Below are 19427 nucleotides of genomic sequence, written 5' to 3' on the forward strand. Positions count from 1 at the left end.
AAAGTTCACCGCTGTGCCTGGGTTCTGAATGAGTAGGAGCGGTCTGACCTCCTGCTGAAGAGAGGAGAGTACCGCGCCACCTCCAAGCGCTTGCAAGAGATTGCAAACGAGAGAGTTTTCCCATTGCAAGTAAGCTAGAAAATCATGAAGACCAGAGATTCAGCCTGACTAAGCCTCTGCCATGTTCTGGCATGTCCTGCTGGACGTCTGTCGAAGGCAAGGTGAGAGTTCAGTGGAAATCCTAGGGATTTTCATCTTATGGTGTCTATTATAATCCCCCTCAACTAACTTGGTAGAATCAAATACATTTCCCTTTCCCTTCCACAATTCAAGAATTAGACAAATATATCCTTTCAGGTCCATGAGTTAACATGCACAATGTAAATTTAAAAACATCAAGAAAGCTGTCCACAAAGTAATGATATTGTTTCGATACTGGACCATACTCCAATATTTGATAGGATACCAGACAAGAACCCCAAACAATTTTTTGTTAATTTGTAAAACTGTGAGGAAAGGATACATCATCCCAGGAGCGATGTTAAAACATACTTTAATTTGAACACAGAATTATTCACATAGCTTTACAATTATCAGTTCAACAGTTCTTAAACAAAAAGAAAAACTTGAACTTGCTATCTCCAACTCCAATTCAGCAACCTAGCTCAGTGGGCTAGTCAGGGAATCTCCACCAGGAATCTTCAGCAATCATAACAATATCCCATTAGGCCTTCATCTGCAACCAAGTAAGTGGTTGGAACCAATCATGTCCTCACCTTTTATGACTCTCTTATTACAGCTTTAGCAGACACAGGGAGCGATTTAACATGCAAAAAACAGAGTCCCGCTTTGGGCACGTATAGCGAGGTGGCTCTCAGCACCTGCAGTGCTGAGAATTACCCTGTTATCTAACAGGACTCTGACATTTGTTTTAGCCTTGGTAAGCTCAACATTGCAGGTAGTTGACTCATGGATTGCGGCAACATTTTTAAATGCCTCCCCTATCCTTCAACCCCTCCACCCCGCTTCTCAACCGCAGCCTCCAGCACCCCCTGTACTGCTCCAACTAACCTTTTAGGGGCTCCTCAAGCACCCCCTCACCTCACCTCTTACGGGTAGGGCAATCGCAATCCTTGGCACGGGCACCCTGGCACCTGGGCACATTGGTACTGCCAGCCTGGCACCCTGGAAGCGCCTCTTCCAGCCTCACATTGCCACCTAGGCAGGCTGGCAATACCATGCTGGCAATGCCAGGGTGTACAGGTGGTAGTGCCAGGGTGCAAGGCTAGCAGTGTCAAGGTGCCTGGGTGCCAGCGGGAGTGCCAGGATACCACTCTACCCAGATTCCGACCACCTGGGAGCCTCCAATGGCCTGGGAGATCCCTCCAAGTGGCATTACGCCTGCTCCACGTTTGCGTGGACCAGTGCAAAACATTGCCATGGCGAGGTCTCCCAGGCAAGGCCATTAGTTCCTGGGCCTCGGGAGAATCCGGATAGATATATTTCAATGAGCCTAATGGCCCATGAGATCTCGTGATGTGTTCCAAGTGGCGAGGCCATTAGATCGCTCCCACATTGGTTGGATACCTTAAACTAGGTTCTTTAATAGGCAGCACGGTAGCATAGTGGTTAGCACAATTGCTTCACAGCTCCAGTGTCCCAGGTTCAATTCCCGGCTTGGGTCACTGTCTGTGTGGAGTTTGCACGTTCTCCCCGTGACTGCGTGGGTTTCCTCCGGGTGCTCCGGTTTCCTCCCACAGTCCAAAGATGTGCAGGTTAGGTGGATTGGCCAGGATAAATTGCCCTTAGTGTCCAAAATTGCCCTTAGTGTGGGGTGGGGTTCCTGGGTTATGGGGATAGGGTGGAGGTGTGGGCTTGGGTGGGGTGCTCTTTCCTAAGAGCCGGTGCAGACTCGATGGGCCGAATGGCCTCCTTCTGGCACTGTAAATTCTATGAATCTATGAATGAATGAATAATGGTATTATCGCAACAAATATGTGCCTTAACCCAGGCTTTTAAAAACATTACTGCAACATATGTAAAATATAATATGTAACAATTTCTATATTCATCACAGTATCAAAAAAAAGTCAAGTCCCATATGTTTAAGCAACATGCCCAGGATACACAGTGGACGCATAGACATCCTGGAAAGTATGGAATGAGAAATTGTTTATTATTTGGGGCTTCTTTCTTACAGCCACATGCCGAAGACTGGGGTTCCAGCACATTTGCCTCCATTCTGCTCAGATATCACCAAGCCAGGGGACCACCCCTGATTCAATGGAGAGTGCAGGGAGGCATGCCAGGAGCAACAGCAGGCACACCAAAAAAATTAGGTGCCCACGGCTCCCGACAGTGAGGGTGCACCTGGTAGAAGGGGTTACCAACAGGTAACCTCTTTGATGTGGGAAATTTTTAACATTGGAGTTCTACCACTTAGGCCACTGAAGCGTGAAGGGATGTGAATGGGTCAAAGCTGCAGATGGTTTTTTACGAGCTGTCAATCACAAACCACTGCTTGAGAGCTATGGATGGATTGCAGATAATGGGCGGGATTCTCCAATAATGGGACTATGACCCCACGCCCGCGGGAAAAGGGATGCGAACCACTCTGGCGTCAACGGTCCCCAATAATGAGGAATGCTCCTCTTCCTAGGGGGCTAGGTCGGTGCCAGAGTGGTCCCCGCAGCTTCAGCCGGTGCGGAACGGCCGGCATGGGTTTGTGCATGCGTGGAACGGCCGGCATGATTCCGCGCATGCGCGGGGCCTCCCTTCTCCGCACTGGCCGCTGGGCAATATGGCGGAACCCTACAGGGGCCTGGTGCGGAGGAACATAGGCCCTCACGAAACCAGCCCGCCCGCCGATCGGTAGGCCCTGATCGCAGGCCAGGCCACTGTGGGGGCCACCCCGGGGGGCGGATCGCTGCACCCCCCCTCCAGGACGGCCCCCGCAGACACAGCTTCCAGGTCCCGCCATGTGGGACCTGAGTAACCCACACGGCGGGACTCGGCCGAACTCGGCGGTCACTTGACCCGTCGTGGCCCGGAGAATCGCCGGGGGGGGCGCTTTCAACAGCCTCCGAACGGCACGGCGGGAATCCCGCGGGCGCCCGAGAATCGTCGGGGGAGAATCGGTAAGCCGGCGTCGGGGCGGCAGGGCATGATTCTCGCGACCCCCCGGGGATTCTCCGACCCGGCGCAGGGTCGGAGAATCCCGGCCAATGGATCTGTGGGAACCAGATGCAGGCACAGCTGCTCTTGTTCGAGGAATGGACATGTGGAGCTGCAAGGTAAATATTACACCGATAATGCGTCCCACTAACCCTATCGGGACTGCTCTCCAGCTTCGAGGCAGGGATCTCTTTCCTGGGGGGTGGGGGGCTTTGTGGTGGTGGGTGGGGTCTGTGTGTGGGTGGGAATCTGTGGAGGAGGTTCCTTTGGGTAGGGGGGGCCCTAATACAGCGGTCCCTGTGGGGGGTCCCCCTATTACAGGGGTCCCTGAGGAGGGGGGCGCATTGGTAACCTTGGGGGTAGGAGGGGCCACTCAGGCAACCCGAGGGTGGAGGCTGCCATGCAGTGGGGGGTCGTGGCCGACTTGCGTGGACGGAGGGGCCTGCCGGCCGCAGGAATTGGTCCGCTCACTCAAGATGACAGCCTGATATCAGGATTCCCCCAGGAATCCCCTCTTATTCCATACCATGCATAAATTTGCATGGCGTGGAACACTGAACTGCACCCTGCTTTACAACGAATCAGAAAACTTATGCAATTCAGCTCCGGTGAGAAAACTGTCTCCTAAACGAAGAATCCTGGCCCAGATATAATAATAATAATCTTTATTGTCACAAGTAGGCTTGCATTAACACGGCAATGAAGTTACTGTGAAAAGCCCCTGGTTACCACCTTCCGGCTCCTGTTCGGGTACACTGAGGGAGAATTCAGAATGTCCAAATCACCTAACAGCACGTCTTTTGGGACTTGTGGGAGGAAACCGGAGCACCCGGAGGAAGCCCACGCGGACACAGGGAGAATGTGCAGACTCCGCACAGACAATGACCCATCCGGGAATCGAATCTGGGACCCTGGAACTGTGAAGCAACAGTGCTGACCATTGTGCTACATTGCTGATGACAAATGTTCAGCACTATTCACGACTCCTCAGATACGGAAGAAGTCTGTGCCCATATACAGCAAGACCTGGACAAAATTCAGGTTGGGCTGATAAGTGGCAAGTAGCATTTTTGCCATAAGAGTGTGAGGCAATGACCACCTTCAACAAAATGTCTTCAACAAACATATGGGGCAGGATTCACCGTTCCCCGACGCCGATATCGTAATCGGTGATCGGGAGGAAAATTCACTCCTGTTGCCTGAACTGGGGGCGGTGCCGGTTTGATGCCGATTTCGTATCCTCTGCCCGCTGCGAAACGGCGTCATCGGCAACGGCATGCGGTGCATCACCTGAAACCACTCCCCCCCCGATGTTCCACCCCCAATGGGCTGAGCTGCCGACCGCGCGGGGGACATGTGATATCAGCGGTCGGGAACCCGGCATGGCGGCTGCGGACTATGTCCAGCGCCACCACAGTTGGCCGGGAGCCGTGTTGCTGGCTGGGATGGTTTCCACGAGGGCTGGGGGGACTGGTGCGGGCTGACCAGGGGGTGGCCAAAGGTGCACTATTTGGCAGGTCGGGTCCGCGCACGGCCGGCGCCATGTTTCATGGCGTGACCGCTGCAGGTCATCGCCGTGTGCATTGTTGCTCTTTTTTAGCCTTAGTTTATTAGCTCTGATTACGTCACCTTTGCTCACGAGTCGCCAGGTATCTTTCTGATACCGCCACGTGGTTCAAGCTCGAGTTATGATTAATAAGTCAGCACACCGCTTAGTAAGATTGAAATCAACGGTCATTTATTATATACAACAATTAATGCTTACACAATAATCCTACTATCTATATAATAAACCTATCACTACTGGCCAATACTTAGCTTTAGGAAGAGCCCACCAGGTCAGGGAAACGAATGGCTTATCGAATCGGATCTGGCCCGTGGGATTCAAAAGGCTGCTACAGGTCGATGGCTAGGAGTCTTTATCAGATAGCGATCGCTGGACTCAAACTTACGGTTGCCGGTTGCTGTTCTTGCGGAGGTCTCGAGCAGGCGAAGAAGGGAGAGAGAGAGAGATCTGAACTTGGCCCCTCACTTTATAGGGCCCAGGGGCTTCCCGCCTCCCGGGGCGGCCCTTGACCCTGAGTCCCAAGTGATTGGACCTGTTCCCAATCACTGGGGTCGACACGTCCAATTGCGAGGCGATTCCCCGATCGGGGGGGGGGTGGTCGTTCACCTGCCTTTGTTTCGGCCACTGCTGGCGCCGACAGGTCTGGCCCGGTATTCAATTGCTAATATGTTGCAATTGTTCCCGGGGATAGCTGATTACACTGCAGATGTCTGGGTGGATGGGCTGTTAATAGCCCTGAGTATCGATCTGGGCCAACTTCCCCAGAGCCGAATATGCTATTCTGTCTGCAGCTGTCCGTTTCTGTCTTGTTACCTGCTTTTCCCAGCAGCCTTTCCGGTTATCCATTTTAAATCGGGTTTTGGCCAATTTAATCAGGAAGCAGCCATTTTACGTGGCTACAGCATGCACGTCCACGGACCCAGCCATTCTCCAGCCGTTTATATCGTGGGAGCCAGGAGTTTTACTCTGCGCGGCTGCTGGCCCCTCACCGGTCGCAGGATCAAAGAACAAAGAAACAAGAACAAAGAAATGTACAGCACAGGAACAGGCCCTTCGGCCCTCCAAGCCCGTGCCGACCATGCTGCCCGACTAAACTACAATCTTCTACACTTCCTGGGTCCGTATCCTTCTATTCCCATCCTATTCATATATTTGTCAAGATGCCCTTAAATGTCCCTATCATCCCTGCTTCCACTACCTCCTCCGGTAGCGAGTTCCAGGCCCCCACTACCCTCTGCGTAAAAAACTTGCCTCGTACATCTACTCTAAACCTTGCCCCTCTCAACTTAAACCTATGCCCCCTAGTAATTGACCCCTCTGCCCTGGGGAAAAGCCTCTGACTATCCACTCTGTCTATGCCCCTCATAATTTTATATACCTCTATCAGGTCTCCCCTCAACCTCCTTCGTTCCAGTGAGAACAAACCGAGTTTATTCAATCGCTCCTCATAGCTAATGCCCTCCATACCAGGCAACATTCTGGTAAATCTCTTCTGCACCCTCTCTAAAGCCTCCACATCCTTCTGGTAGTGTGACGACCAGAATTGAACACTATACTCCAAGTGTGGCCTAACTAAGGTTCTATACAGCTGCAACATGACTTGCCAATTCTTATACTCAATGCCCCGGCCAATGAAGGCAAGCATGCCGTATGCCTTCTTGACTACCTTCTCCACCTGTGTTGCCCCTTTCAATGACCTGTGGACCTGTACTCCTAGATCTCTTTGACTTTCAATACTCTTGAGGGTTCTACCATTCACTGTATATCCCCTACCTGCATTAGACCTTCCAAAATGCATTACCTCACATTTGTCCGGATTAAACTCCATCTGCCATCTCTCCGCCCAAGCCTCCAGACAATCTAAATCCTGCTGTATCCTCCGACAGTCCTCATCGCTATCCGCAATTCCACCAACCTTTGTGTCGTCTGCAAACTTACTAATCAGACCAGTTACATTTTCCTCCAAATCATTTATATATACTACAAAGAGCAAAGGTCCCAGCACTGATCCCTGTGGAACACCACTGGTCACAGCCCTCCAATTAGAAAAGCATCCCTCCATTGCTACTCTCTGCCTTCTATGGCCTAGCCAGTTCTGTATCCACCTTGCCAGCTCACCCCTGATCCCGTGTGACTTCACCTTTTGTACTAGTCTACCATGAGGGACCTTGTCAAAGGCCTTACTGAAGTCCATATAGACAACATCTACTGCCCTACCTGCATCAATCATCTTAGTTACCTCCTCGAAAAACTCTATCAAGTTAGTGAGACACGACCTCCCCTTCACAAAACCGTGCTGCCTCTCACCAGTATGTCCATTTGCTTCCAAATGGGAGTAGATCCTGTCTCGAAGAATTCTCTCCAGTAATTTCCCTACCACTGAAGTAAGGCTCACCGGCCTGTAGTTCCCGGGATTATCCTTGCTACCCTTCTTAAACAGAGGAACAACATTGGCTATTCTCCAGTCCTCCGGGACATCCCCTGAAGACAGCGAGGATCCAAAGATTTCTGTCAAGGCCTCAGCAATTTCCTCTCCAGCCTCCTTCAGTATTCTGGGGTAGATCCCATCAGGCCCTGGGGACTTATCTACCTTAATATTTTTTAAGACACCCAACACCTCGTCTTTTTGGATCACAATGTGACCCAGGCTATCTACACCCCCTTCTCCAGACTCAACATCTACCAATTCCTTCTCTTTGGTGAATACTGATGCAAAGTATTCATTTAGTACCTCGCCCATTTCCTCTGGCTCCACACATAGATTCCCTTGCCTATCCTTCAGTGGGCCAACCCTTTCCCTGGCTACCCTCTTGCTTTTTATCTACGTGTAAAAAGCCTTGGGATTTTCCTTAGCCCTATTTGCCAATGACTTTTCGTGACCCCTTCTAGCCCTCCTGACTCCGTGCTTAAGTTCCTTCCTACTTTCCTTATATTCCACACAGGCTTCGTCTGTTCCCAGCCTTTTAGCCCTGACAAATGCCTCCTTTTTCTTTTTGACGAGGCCTACAATATCTGTCGTTATCCAAGGTTCCCGAAAATTGCCGTATTTATCTTTCTCCCTCACAGGAACATGCCGGTCCTGTATTCCTTTCAACTGCCACTTGAAAGCCTCACACATGTCAGATGTTGATTTGCCCTCAAACATCCGCCCCCAATCTATGTTCTTCAGTTCCCGCCTAATATTGTTATAATTAGCCTTCCCCCAATTTAGCACATTCATCCTCGGACCACTCTTATCCTTGTCCACCAGTACTTTAAAACTTACTGAATTGTGGTCACTGTTACCGAAATGCTCCCCTACTGAAACATCCACCACCTGGCCGGGCTCATTCCCCAATACCAGTTCCAGTACAGCCCCTTCCCTAGTTGGACTGTCTACATATTGTTTTAAGAAGCCCTCCTGGATGCTCCTTACAAACTCCGCCCCGTCTAAGCCCCTGGCACTAAGTGAGTCCCAGTCAATATTGGGGAAGTTGAAGTCTCCCATCACCACAACCCTGTTGTTTTTACTCTTTTCCAAAATCTCTCTATGTTTTTACTCTTTTCCAAAATCTGATCAATGAGAGTTCGGCACCGATTTTGGCATCGTAAAACGCCACAGTTCCCACACTGGCATCGGCACTTAGCCTGAAAAACGGTGAATCCAGCCCTTGGTATCATGCCCGGTACAGGCTTGGAGGGCTGTATTGTTCTTTGTTCTTTAAAAGAGAATCCAACCATCTTCCTTTGACATTCAATGGAATTATCATTGCTGAATCCCCTACTGGACGAGCCATACAAATACTGTGACTGAAAGAACAAGTCAGAGCTTGGGAACCCTGTTGTGAGTAATTTCTCTCCTGACTCCACAAAGCCTGCCCACCACCTGTGAAAGTCACAATAGTCCCAGAGGACCATTGGCTGCTCTCCACTTTGAGAGAGAGCTGAAGGTTGGTGATGTATCCCGAGGGTCACCACACCTCAGACGAGGGACAAGGTAGTGAATGTAACCTCAGCCGGTACAGGAATTAGACCTGCCCTATTGGCTTCACTCTGCATCACAAACCAGCCGTGCAGCCAATTGAGCTAACCAATCTCCCTTGTTCACCATCTATAATGCAAAAGTTAGGAATGTGATGAAACTCTCTCCACTTGCCAGCTCCATAAACACTCAAGAAGCTCAATGCCATCTAGGATAAAGCAGCCCACTTGATTTTTTTCACCCCACCACCTTCAACATCCATTCAGTCCACCACCGACGGACATTGGCAGCAGTGTGCACAATCTCCAAGTTGTACTACAACAACTCACCAAGGCTCCTTCAACAGCACCTCCCAAACCCAGACCCTTTACGAACTAGAAGGACAAATGCAGCAGATTGATAGAAATACCATCACTTGTAAGTTCCTGATTTGGAACCATATCGCTGTTCCTTCACTGTTGTTGAGTCAAAATACTGGAACTCCCTCCCTAACAGCATTGTGGGTGGACCTGCACCACATGGACTGGAGCTGTTTGAGGAGGCGGCTCACCACCACCTTCTGAACGGCAATTAGGGATGACCAATGGGCAGCATGGTGGTGCAGTGGTTACATTGCTGCCTCACGGTGCCAAGGTCCCAGGTTCGATCCCGGCTCTGGATCACTGCCCCTGTGGAGTTTGAACATTCTCCCCGTGCTTGCGTGGGTTTCTCCCCCACAACCCAAAGATGTGCAGGGTAGGTGGATTGGCCACGCTAAAATTGCACCTCAATTGGAAAAAAATTGGGTGCTCTAAATTTATAAGAAAAAAAGAAAAAGAAAAGGCATGAACAATAAGAATATTTGCTTAACAATGTCCAGGTCCCGTGAAATAATTTTTTTAAATTTCAGATTCTGGGTCAAGTATCGCAAACAAGGGCCATGAGGTTGATCTTATATCAGTGAAATAATAAAGGTTAATTTGGTACGTAAATCAAGTTAAAACATGATCATAAAATATGGGATTGAACACAAACTGTTAAAGGGAAAGTTCAGGACAAATATCAGGCTGTAGGATACAGTGACATAGTAATATTGTCACTGGTCCAAGTTGCACTAATGATCAGTGACGTCAGTTCAAATTCCACAACAGCATCTGGCAACAATTAGATTAAATTAATCAATAAATTTGGAGTTAAAAACTGTGTCCTAAACAATAGCAATCATTAAATTACTGGATTGTTATAAAAATGCATCTGGTGCATAATAAGACCATAGGAAATAGGAGCAGAATTAGGCCACTCGGCCCATCGAGTCTGCTCCACCATTCAATCATGGCTGTTATCTCCTTCAGAGAAGGAAATCAGTTGACCGACATGTGACTCTGAAATTATCTACCCTCTGAAATGGTGCAACAAGCCACTCAGTTGTATCAAACTGCTGTGGTAGTATGTATTGCCTACAAGATCCTGGAAGACAAAGGCAAAAGCTTTGGGCCATTTTGCAAGACATTTTTAAGGTGCTGTGATGGATGAAATGTCATTTTCTATAGAAAGGTGGACTAGATTGGCTGAGTGGCCAGCACCCAGGTTTCATGTTCTAGGTTGAAGCTCACACCCAGGGCAGGATTTTCCGGTTGTCCCTCCCCATCTCCCCCAAACTCGCCCGAGACCGGAAATTCCCACTCGAGGTCAGCAGACCTTTGAATGGGCCGTCAAGTTTTCTGTCCCGCCTGCAAAGATTCCGATGGTGGGGGTGGGGAGGGGTCTGTGGGGAGGGGGGGGGGGAGTGGGGGAGTATGGGGCAGTGGGAGGGGGGGGGAGGCTGGGGGAACTGAAAAATCTACCCCAAGTTTGTATAGTCAGAAAAGGGTCAATTACTTAACAAGTATACAAATGCACCAATATCGTTGTCGACTGTGTTCTTTTCAAGGATTATGCACACTCAAATTGTTTGATAAGCAGCCCTCACTTCCTGCCCCAACACCCCATGAGATATCTTGTGATCAAAATCTTCTCTTGCAAATGGAAAACAAATCATTTGAAAAGTCTGCCACAGAGCTCATGTGAACTGCTGTTTGGCCTTTCACATCTTTTGTCCTCTCTGGGGACTGCCATTAGCACTCTTTCCCCTTGGTTTCTGTGGCCATTAGCACCCGGTTTCCCTGGGTTTCTGTGGCTATGACTCATCTTTCATTCTCACTCCACAGTATAAATATTTCCCACTTTCTCTGTCTGTTAGCTTTGACAGAGTCATCGAACTCGAAACGTTAGCTCTTTTCTCTCCCTACAGATGCTGCCAGACCTGCTGAGATTTTCCAGCATTTTCTCTTTCGTTTCAGATTCCAACATCTGCAGAAATTTGCTTTTATTTTTTGATTATGTTGCATTGTTTGTTAAAATGTAAAATCTTATTAAATATACTTAAAAAGAGATATCTGAGGGAGGAGGTTGAAGCGAAAAGCAGAAATCTTCATATTAGGCTATTTCTTCAATTTTTGCTCAATGAGAAAAAAGGATCTTCCTCCTCTAATTTTCCTCCCCACCACCAAGTGCTGACTTTGACCAGGCTATAAACATTCAAGAAATAAACCCTCCAGCAGACTGTGAGAATATTCTTTTTTGATGAATTATTCCAAACAGAGAAGGTCATTCAGCTATTTGACAGAAGACAGCAGCACAACTGTTCCTGTCCTTATTTAACATCCATTATCTTTTTAACCAGGAATGACAATCGTGAACTCAAATTTAAAGAGTCTTCAATTGACATCTTATGGTCGATAATCTGGCAGACAAGAACTCATCTTTTTCTTCCCGAGAGAAGGAAGTCAACAAGGGGCATAATGCAAGTCTACTACATAATACAACTGCCGCATTGACGCTCAATGCTAAAATAAGTTCACTGACCTCTTGAGGACAGTCAAGATTACATGACGCAGTTGTTCCTGCGCAAAGTCACAATAATTACAGAGGAGAAAGCCATTTGGCCGAACCTGTTTCATTCATCGAACCAGACCCTAATGTCAACCCATTACCGAAGAGGCGGTGGCATAGTGGTATTGTCACTAGGCTAGTAATACAGAGACCCAAGAACATGCTCTGGGGTCGCGGGTTCGAATCCCATCATGGCAGATGGTGAAATTTGAATTCAATAAAAATCTGGAATTAAAAGGATAAGAAATGTAGACCATAAAACCAATGACAATTTTGTGAAAACCCATCTGGGGTTCACTAATGTCCTTCAGGGAAGGAAATCTGTCGTCCTTACCCGGTCTGGCCTACATGTGACTCCAGGTCCACGCTGCGATGCGGTTGACTCTTAACTGCCCCCTTCTGATATGACCAAGCAAGCCACTCAGTTCAAGGGCCATTAGGAATGAGCAACAAATGCTGGCTCAGCCAGTGACACCCACATCCCAAGAACGAATTTTAACAAATTGTCTCTTCAAAGTTTCCAATGCCTTATCTGGAAATTTATTCTACATCTTTCTCACTCTAGTGTGAAGAAACATTGAATGATATCTGCCCAATGAAGTATTATTTTCTACTGGGAACATGTATCCTCTAAATCTAATCCTGCGGCCTAATTAAAAGTAGTTATCTGGCCTAGCTTTTACTCACAAGCCTTTAACAACCGCAAGTACTTCTGTGAGATCATCACTCAGGCACCTCTTTTCCAGGCTGAAAAACATTAATTTCTGAAGCCTTCTTCTTTTTCAGATCTTTGACACTGGGGATTTTCTCTGAGCTGTCTCTCGTGATTCTCATGAAGGATTGTAAGATTGAAACATCAATTTTTGTCCTTTCTCCACAGCTGTTGCCTGACCACCTGCTGTTTTTTTTTCCCAGCGTTACAGTATTCGATTTTATTCCTGCACTTGAATATCTATATTTTTCCTTGAAACAGCAACGAGCACACTATTCAAGATGCAGTCTGACTGGAGCTCTATGAAGCCTGATCATTACTCCCGGCTAGGGGCCACCTAGTGATATAACTCAGCCTCCTATTACTTTTGCTACTTGCTGCTTTCCCATTGTTGCATGAGTTTAGCTTCAAGTCTACAAAGTCTCCCTTTTCACCTCACTCCTAACTATTTAACACCATTCACAGAGCATGTGCATTATTATCTATTTGTCTTCCTAAACGGAGCTCTTAATACTTTTTTTCTGCATTACATTTCATCTGTCCTACGTTTAGCTGGAGATCAGGTATAAGAATTGTAATTTTTGAATGCTATGTGAATTATATCCACCAAGGCCTGAATCACCCTCTGTGAGTGCAATAGAAATGTTTAAAGGTTACTAAAACCCAACTACCATTCAAGTGCTGCACCAAATTTTCCACTCTTTAATTTCTTGATTTCCTGTCAGCTAGCTGCGTGTTAACCCATCTAATTGGGCATAAGGATGTAATCATGCAAATGAATCAGCTTAATAGGAAATGAACCTTTTGACCTTTAAAGAGCCTGATTTTAAGTACACTACATTACATACTTAAGTCAATGTAACTGCTTTGTTAGGCTCCTCTGTGAGTGAAACACATTGATAATGAATTCCAATAGTTCTATAAATCACATCCTGCCAATGTGTGGCAGAAATGATATTGATTTGTGACTAAGCATTGCGATCACTGTGGAAAGGTATTAATCCTGAATTCAAATGGGCCCAGTAGTACAGTATTTCCTAATGTAGATTAAGATGTAACTTCAATGCAACATTTTCAAGGTGTTAATCTAGAACATACTGGGCTTTCACTTACAGATGTACTGTGAGTGTTTTAAACATCTTTTCATTACATTACTTAAAGTCTTTACAGCAGAGAAACAGGCCAATCTGTTCAACAGATCAATGCCAGTGTTTAAGCTCCACCTGAATCTTAGATCATAAGACCAGAAGACATAGGAGCAGAATTAGGCCATTCAGCCCATCGAGTCTGCTCTGCCATTCAATCATGGCTGATATGTTTCTTATCACCGTTCCCCTGCCTTCTCCCCATGACCCCTGGTCCCCTTATTAATCAAGAATCTGTCTATCACTGTCTTAAAGACACACAATGATTTGGCCTCCACAGCCTTCTGCGGCAAAGAGTTCCACAGATCTTTTCCCAGTCTACCTCAACTAAGCCTATCCTTCAGACCCTTTCTCCTCCATCTGCTGGCTAGCATCTCCTTAAATACATCCACCCTAGTCACCTTCACTATACTTGGTAGCAGTGAGTTCCACTTCTAACTACTCTCCTGAACAAAATAAGTTTCTCCTGAATTTATTTACAGACTGTCTTATATTTATGCCTCCTAGTTTTGGACCCTCTGGAAATGGAAACTTTGATTAGGTAGAGGGAAATGTGCCATGATTCCCACTGTTGGTTGTTATCCAGCGACATTGCTGAAAGTGAGCATCTGGACAGTTGACAGGATTTAGCTCCCCTGGACTGTCACCCGCGATGGGTAAACTGACAAACAATCAGAGTCAAGATTCGCGTATGAGTGGTAAACTCTCAAAAAGTACTGGAGTATGAATGGAATCGTACATCAGCAAGGAGTCAGAGAGGAGGGGCAAAGATGAAAAATTGGCAACAAAAAGCATCAGTGAAGATATCCTACTATGCTCTTCAAATGGGTAACTACTTTAGCATGTCTGCCACTTACACACACCACATAAACAAGTCAAGGGAAACATTTATGCTCCCGTTGCTTCTAGACATAGAGACAAAATCTGCTTCTAAGCTGCTAAAAATGATTGCAACCTTCCTAACGTTCTGTTTCTTGGTTGTTCTTTGTGATTCAGTTGACAAATCCACTAATTTATTGGCTCCCAAATTTTTATTGTGAATTATAATTACTTCCACCCTGCTTGCAGAATAATCCCCGAATGTTACTGTGAGCATGATTTAATGACATGCAATATGCTTAGTGACCTTAATTAAAAATTCCTGAGGCCTTGTGGCTATGCTTCTGAAAGAGAAGCCAGAGTGCCTTATGCAACATCATTATTTTATTACAACAAAATAGAAACTTCTGGAAACGCATGGCAGGCCGGTCAGCGTCTTGGAAAAGAGTGGAGAAATTGATGTTTCGGAAAGGCCTGTACCCAATAAGTCACCTTATCTGTTCTCTCCACAGATGCTGACTGACCAGCTGTGTGTTTTGAGCATTTCATGTTTTTCAGCATTTGGAGCATTCTGCTTTTTATTTGCCTTCCTCACTCTTGGTGGTGGGAATTATACCTCGACTTTGCAGAATTGTGTCAACTGGTAACAGTGAATTTTCTATCTGATCTGATTTTTTAAAAGTTAGAATGCTTCATGGTCCCACCTGATTTATGTAGGCACTGGTCTCCCCACCTACTAGCCCCTCCAGTTAAAGTCTGCAAGGTCAGGAAAACCCAGAGTTCTGATTGGATAAATAAACCCACACCACCCTCCCCACCACTTTGCTTTTCAAATGCCCACCCATCCAAGCCACCATTCGACAAGGAGGGTTCAAATCAACCCCACTATCTCTGAGGCACTTTCGCCATTGCGCCACATTGACACCGGAGAAGTAAAACTATTAATATTAAAAAGACTCAAAAAAAACCAAAGACTGCTCCAAAGACTGGTTCCATTCAACTTGGGTATGAAAAAGTCAACAGGGAAATAAAAATCAATGCACGCCTTGAAGAAAAAATGCGATGTTCAGCGGATTCTCGCACAATGGTTAATCGCTGAGCTTGTCCGACATAAAATTTTTCCTCTGTGCTACAATTGATCTCTAAATATTGAAGCAGGATTCTAATTCTTGAAAGCATACATCTTCTCTTTTTTTATACTGCTTATCAAATTGACCTGGAGCTGCTTGATTTTGGACCAACTTATCCAATCAGAGGGACATAGGAAATAGCAGGAGAAGAGAATTATGACCTCTCGAGCCTCTTCCACCATTCAACTCGGTCATTAGATCAACACCATTTCTCTGCACTATGCTTATCGCCCCTGATATCTTTAACATCCAGAATATCAGCACAACCCATAGCTCCTGAAGCAAAACCACTTATTATCGTCAATATAACACAGGGTATGTTTCTTGGGACCCTATTGCTTCGGCAAGCCTATTCACACAGCCCACACAGATGAGGAAAATTATTCCGAAACCTATCTTGGTGTATGAAATATTCATCTTCAATGGGCGACATCTTTTTACAGATCTACACATTTCAGCTAAGGAATGATCAATAGTCACACGGAAATGCTCAATGTGTGGCATAAAAGAATGACTTTGTCTAACTGTATCAACCTATTTAAAATAGGGAAAGAAATAAACTTAAATTCAATCCAGTATCTGTTTGAAAGTTAATGTTTTGGACGATTCTAAACTTCTCAATTTTTGGTTTGAAAATAAGAACTCGTCTCCAATCGAAAAAATGTAACCAAGAAGAAAAATATATTTATAGAGCTCAGTGTTCACAGGTTAAATGATCCCCAAACCTGAATCATATTCAGAATAGAACAGTTCAATGACAAGAACATAGAACATAGAAAATACAGCACAGAACAGGCCCTTCGGCCCACAATGTTGTGCCGAACCTTTGTCCTAGATTAATCATAGATTATCATTGAATTTACAGTGCAGAAGGAGGCCATTCGGCCCTTTGAGTCTGCACCGGCTCTTGGAAAGAGCACCCTACCCAAACTCATAATCTGTGCCACAATCAATATTTTAAATGGAAGATATTAGCAGGGTTGTTTTATACTTCTTGACTGTACAAATGGAGGAAGAAATGCTTAAAATAAATACTATGTGTAATTATACATTTATTTTAATTATGTTGACAGACACCTTGACAGTTGACTGCTTTGATTACTGAAGGTTACCGATGTCAGTAGAATAAATACCTGCATTTTTACGTGGAGGGAGTACAGAGTCTGAAAAGCAGCTTGTCAACTTTGTGAAAAATGCTCATTGAAAAAATAATTTTCCTTGGTTACAAACACACCAAATGGTGATGTACGTCCTCATAGTGCTTTATAATTACTGGAACAGAATGATAAACAGTCTGGTTCCTCCCCTAAGGGAGAAAATTAATGGTTGAAGGGAAACATCAACTGGGCACCAAAAGATTTTTTATGTAATTACATTTTCAACAGTTCACATATATTCTGAAGACAATGGGACAATTTTCAATTTACCACGATTTTCCTTTTCATTGAAGTCAATGAGCCAAATTGCTCAAAATAGTGCTTTACTTTAATTTGTTCGACGGGTCTGGGCATCACTGGTGAGATCAGTATTTATTGCCCACCACTAATTGCCCTTGAGAAGGTGGCGGTCTACTGCTTTCTTGAACAGCTGCAGCCCATGTGGTGTAGGTCCACCCACAGTGCTGTAAGGGAAAGTGATCCAGGATTTTGACCCCAGAAAACAAACCGTGTTATAACTCCAAATCAGGAGGGTGACTTGGAGGGTATGGTAGAGCCCCTTCAAGGAGCAAATCGCAAATGGTCACGTGACCTGTTTGACCAATCATGGCGCGAATCCTGGGACTAAGTGTGGGCTTTCCCTGGCAGTTTGCAGTCTGGCATGGTGGAATATGGTCACTTTTATCTCACTCTCTGGGCGCGATCTAACCAAATTGTGACAAAGTCCCGAGATGAGCGCGTTTAGCCAGGGGTTTCCCGGCAGTCGCAGCACCGAGAAACACCACAATATCTTTGAGCACTTTATTGCAATCGGGGCCTCAGCGGCGAACTCCCTGCCGAGACCGCACTTAGTCCTGTTTCCTACACTGAGGAGCTCCACGTGCTGGAACTCCTCACTGCAGGAAGAGATCGGGATGACATTTTTAAATGGTGTTCCGATCTTTTGACTCCCCTCCGACACGACCCCCAAATTTCCCCAAAGCCCCAACCCACCTATAAGGGGATCCTCGGGCCCCCCTGCACCCCACCTTACATGAGCATGTCACCCCAGTGCCTGATTCCCAATACAAGCAAAATGCCAGCCTGGCACCTTGGCACTGCCTTCCTGACATCATGGAAGTGCCTCTGCCAGCTGGCAGTGCTATCTGGGCACCTTGGCAGTGCCAGGCTGGCACCTAGTTGGCAAAGATGGGACCAGTACCACCCTGCCCAGAAGGCAACAACCTGGGGGCCTCCAATCCCCTGGGAGACCCCAAAAGTGCCATTCCATCTGGTACCCAGTACTGAACGGCGCTCGCCTGACCTCTTAGAGCTGAAGAGCTTAGATCCTAAGGCTTTCGTCGATCAGGTGAGCTTATATTAGTGTGAGACTAACTGTCTCGCTCTAATATGCAGATTTGCCAGATAGTGATCCCGCCCACAATGAGCAGGGTTCAGATTACAATGTCTCGCGATATCAAGTTAGATTTTGCGAGGCGTGGCGAGCCAGCTAGATCCAGGAAGAGAGAACTCCCGGCATCTAAAGGCCGTGCCACACGCCGTTCGGGCACAATGTAATCGGTAGATTGCGCCCTCTGTAAATAACTATTTATCTTTGTTATGACAGTCTGGGCTAGCACGCAGTCAATAACAGCCCCAACTGACCCAGAGTCACAATACAGGTGAAATTGGATTTTATATTAATACCCGTGGCTTGCTTTGGTTGAGTTAAATTGACTACAGTCACCAGGTTTGTAAAATTTAAACACAAATAACCTTTTATTATTAACATTAATTATAATTAAATAGGTATAAAATACAACTTGCTATCCACTATCTGATTCACAATGCCTCTCCACTTTCTAACTTGCCCCACCCTCTACACACACACAGACAAGCAAGGCAGAGTGGTGGAAAGGATGGTGGAAAGGGAAGAGAAATAATAATAAAATAAAAGGATAAAGACCTTGGATTCAGAAGGATGTCTCCAGTCAGTTTCTTTCTCAAGGTTGAGCCTTCAGTTGGGTACTTTCTTTTTCTTCAGATTGTAGATTTTGATTTAGATTTATCATCACATGTACTGAGGTACAGAGAAAAGTATTGTTCTGCGTACAGTCCAGACAGATTGTTTCATACATGAAAAACATAGGACATACGATAAATACACAATGTAAATACATGGACATAGACATCGGGCGAAGCATACGGAGTGCAGTGCTACACAGTAGAGAAGATGCGTGGAGAGAAAAGAGCGTGGTTAGAGATAATGCTAATGATAGAATTAAGTTTTAAAAGGTTAGTACAGTTAGAATAGTTGTCGCAAGAGGATCTGTGGGGGAGAGCTCCCAGAGAGTCACCACTCTCCAGCACCATGTAATGATCTTCACTGTAGACTCAGAGAGACAGCAGGCAACAAAGAGAGGGAGAAACGCAGTTCCTCTTCCTTCGAGGGTCTGGAGGCCTCAAGCGTGTTTTCTCCGAAAACACCAACTGGTAGGAACCAATCTCTGACTGTTGTCAGGCAGAACACTGTCCCTGGCCAACCCACCGGTTGCCAGTTAACCAATCGTGCTGTGTCCCTCCAAAGCTGGTTCCTAAGCTCCATCCAATATCGAAGAGTCTGGCCTCTCCCTTCCAAAATATCAAGCCTGGGAACACAATGTCCGAGCAAACAGGCTGTCTCAAGCTGGAGTCTTCTGCTTATAGGCACACCCAGATTATGGGTACATGGACCAAAAGTAGTAAATTAAATGTGAACAAAGGAAATAAACAGCACGGCTTCTTACACCTCAATAAACCATATATTTGTTAATCTACTTGGTGGTCATCAGTGTTTCAAGATATTACCTTTGGCGACGAGGATCAATCGGAGT

At 46.2% G+C, this 19427-nt stretch overlaps 1 long non-coding RNA gene across 2 annotated transcripts in view; it reads right to left on the reverse strand.

Annotated features, from left to right (window-relative positions):
* Positions 1-18927, reverse strand: part of LOC140408992 (uncharacterized) — a 174632-nt gene extending 155705 nt beyond the window's left edge. For both annotated transcript variants that reach the window (XR_011940255.1, XR_011940256.1), the window contains exon 1: positions 18521-18927. This is a non-coding gene — a long non-coding RNA (uncharacterized lncRNA). The remainder of the gene's footprint in view (positions 1-18520) is intronic.
* Between the last annotated feature and the right edge of the window lie 500 nt (positions 18928-19427).

Source organism: Scyliorhinus torazame, chromosome 1 (genome assembly GCF_047496885.1).
Source record: "Scyliorhinus torazame isolate Kashiwa2021f chromosome 1, sScyTor2.1, whole genome shotgun sequence".
NCBI classification, from domain to species: Eukaryota; Metazoa; Chordata; class Chondrichthyes; order Carcharhiniformes; family Scyliorhinidae; genus Scyliorhinus; species Scyliorhinus torazame.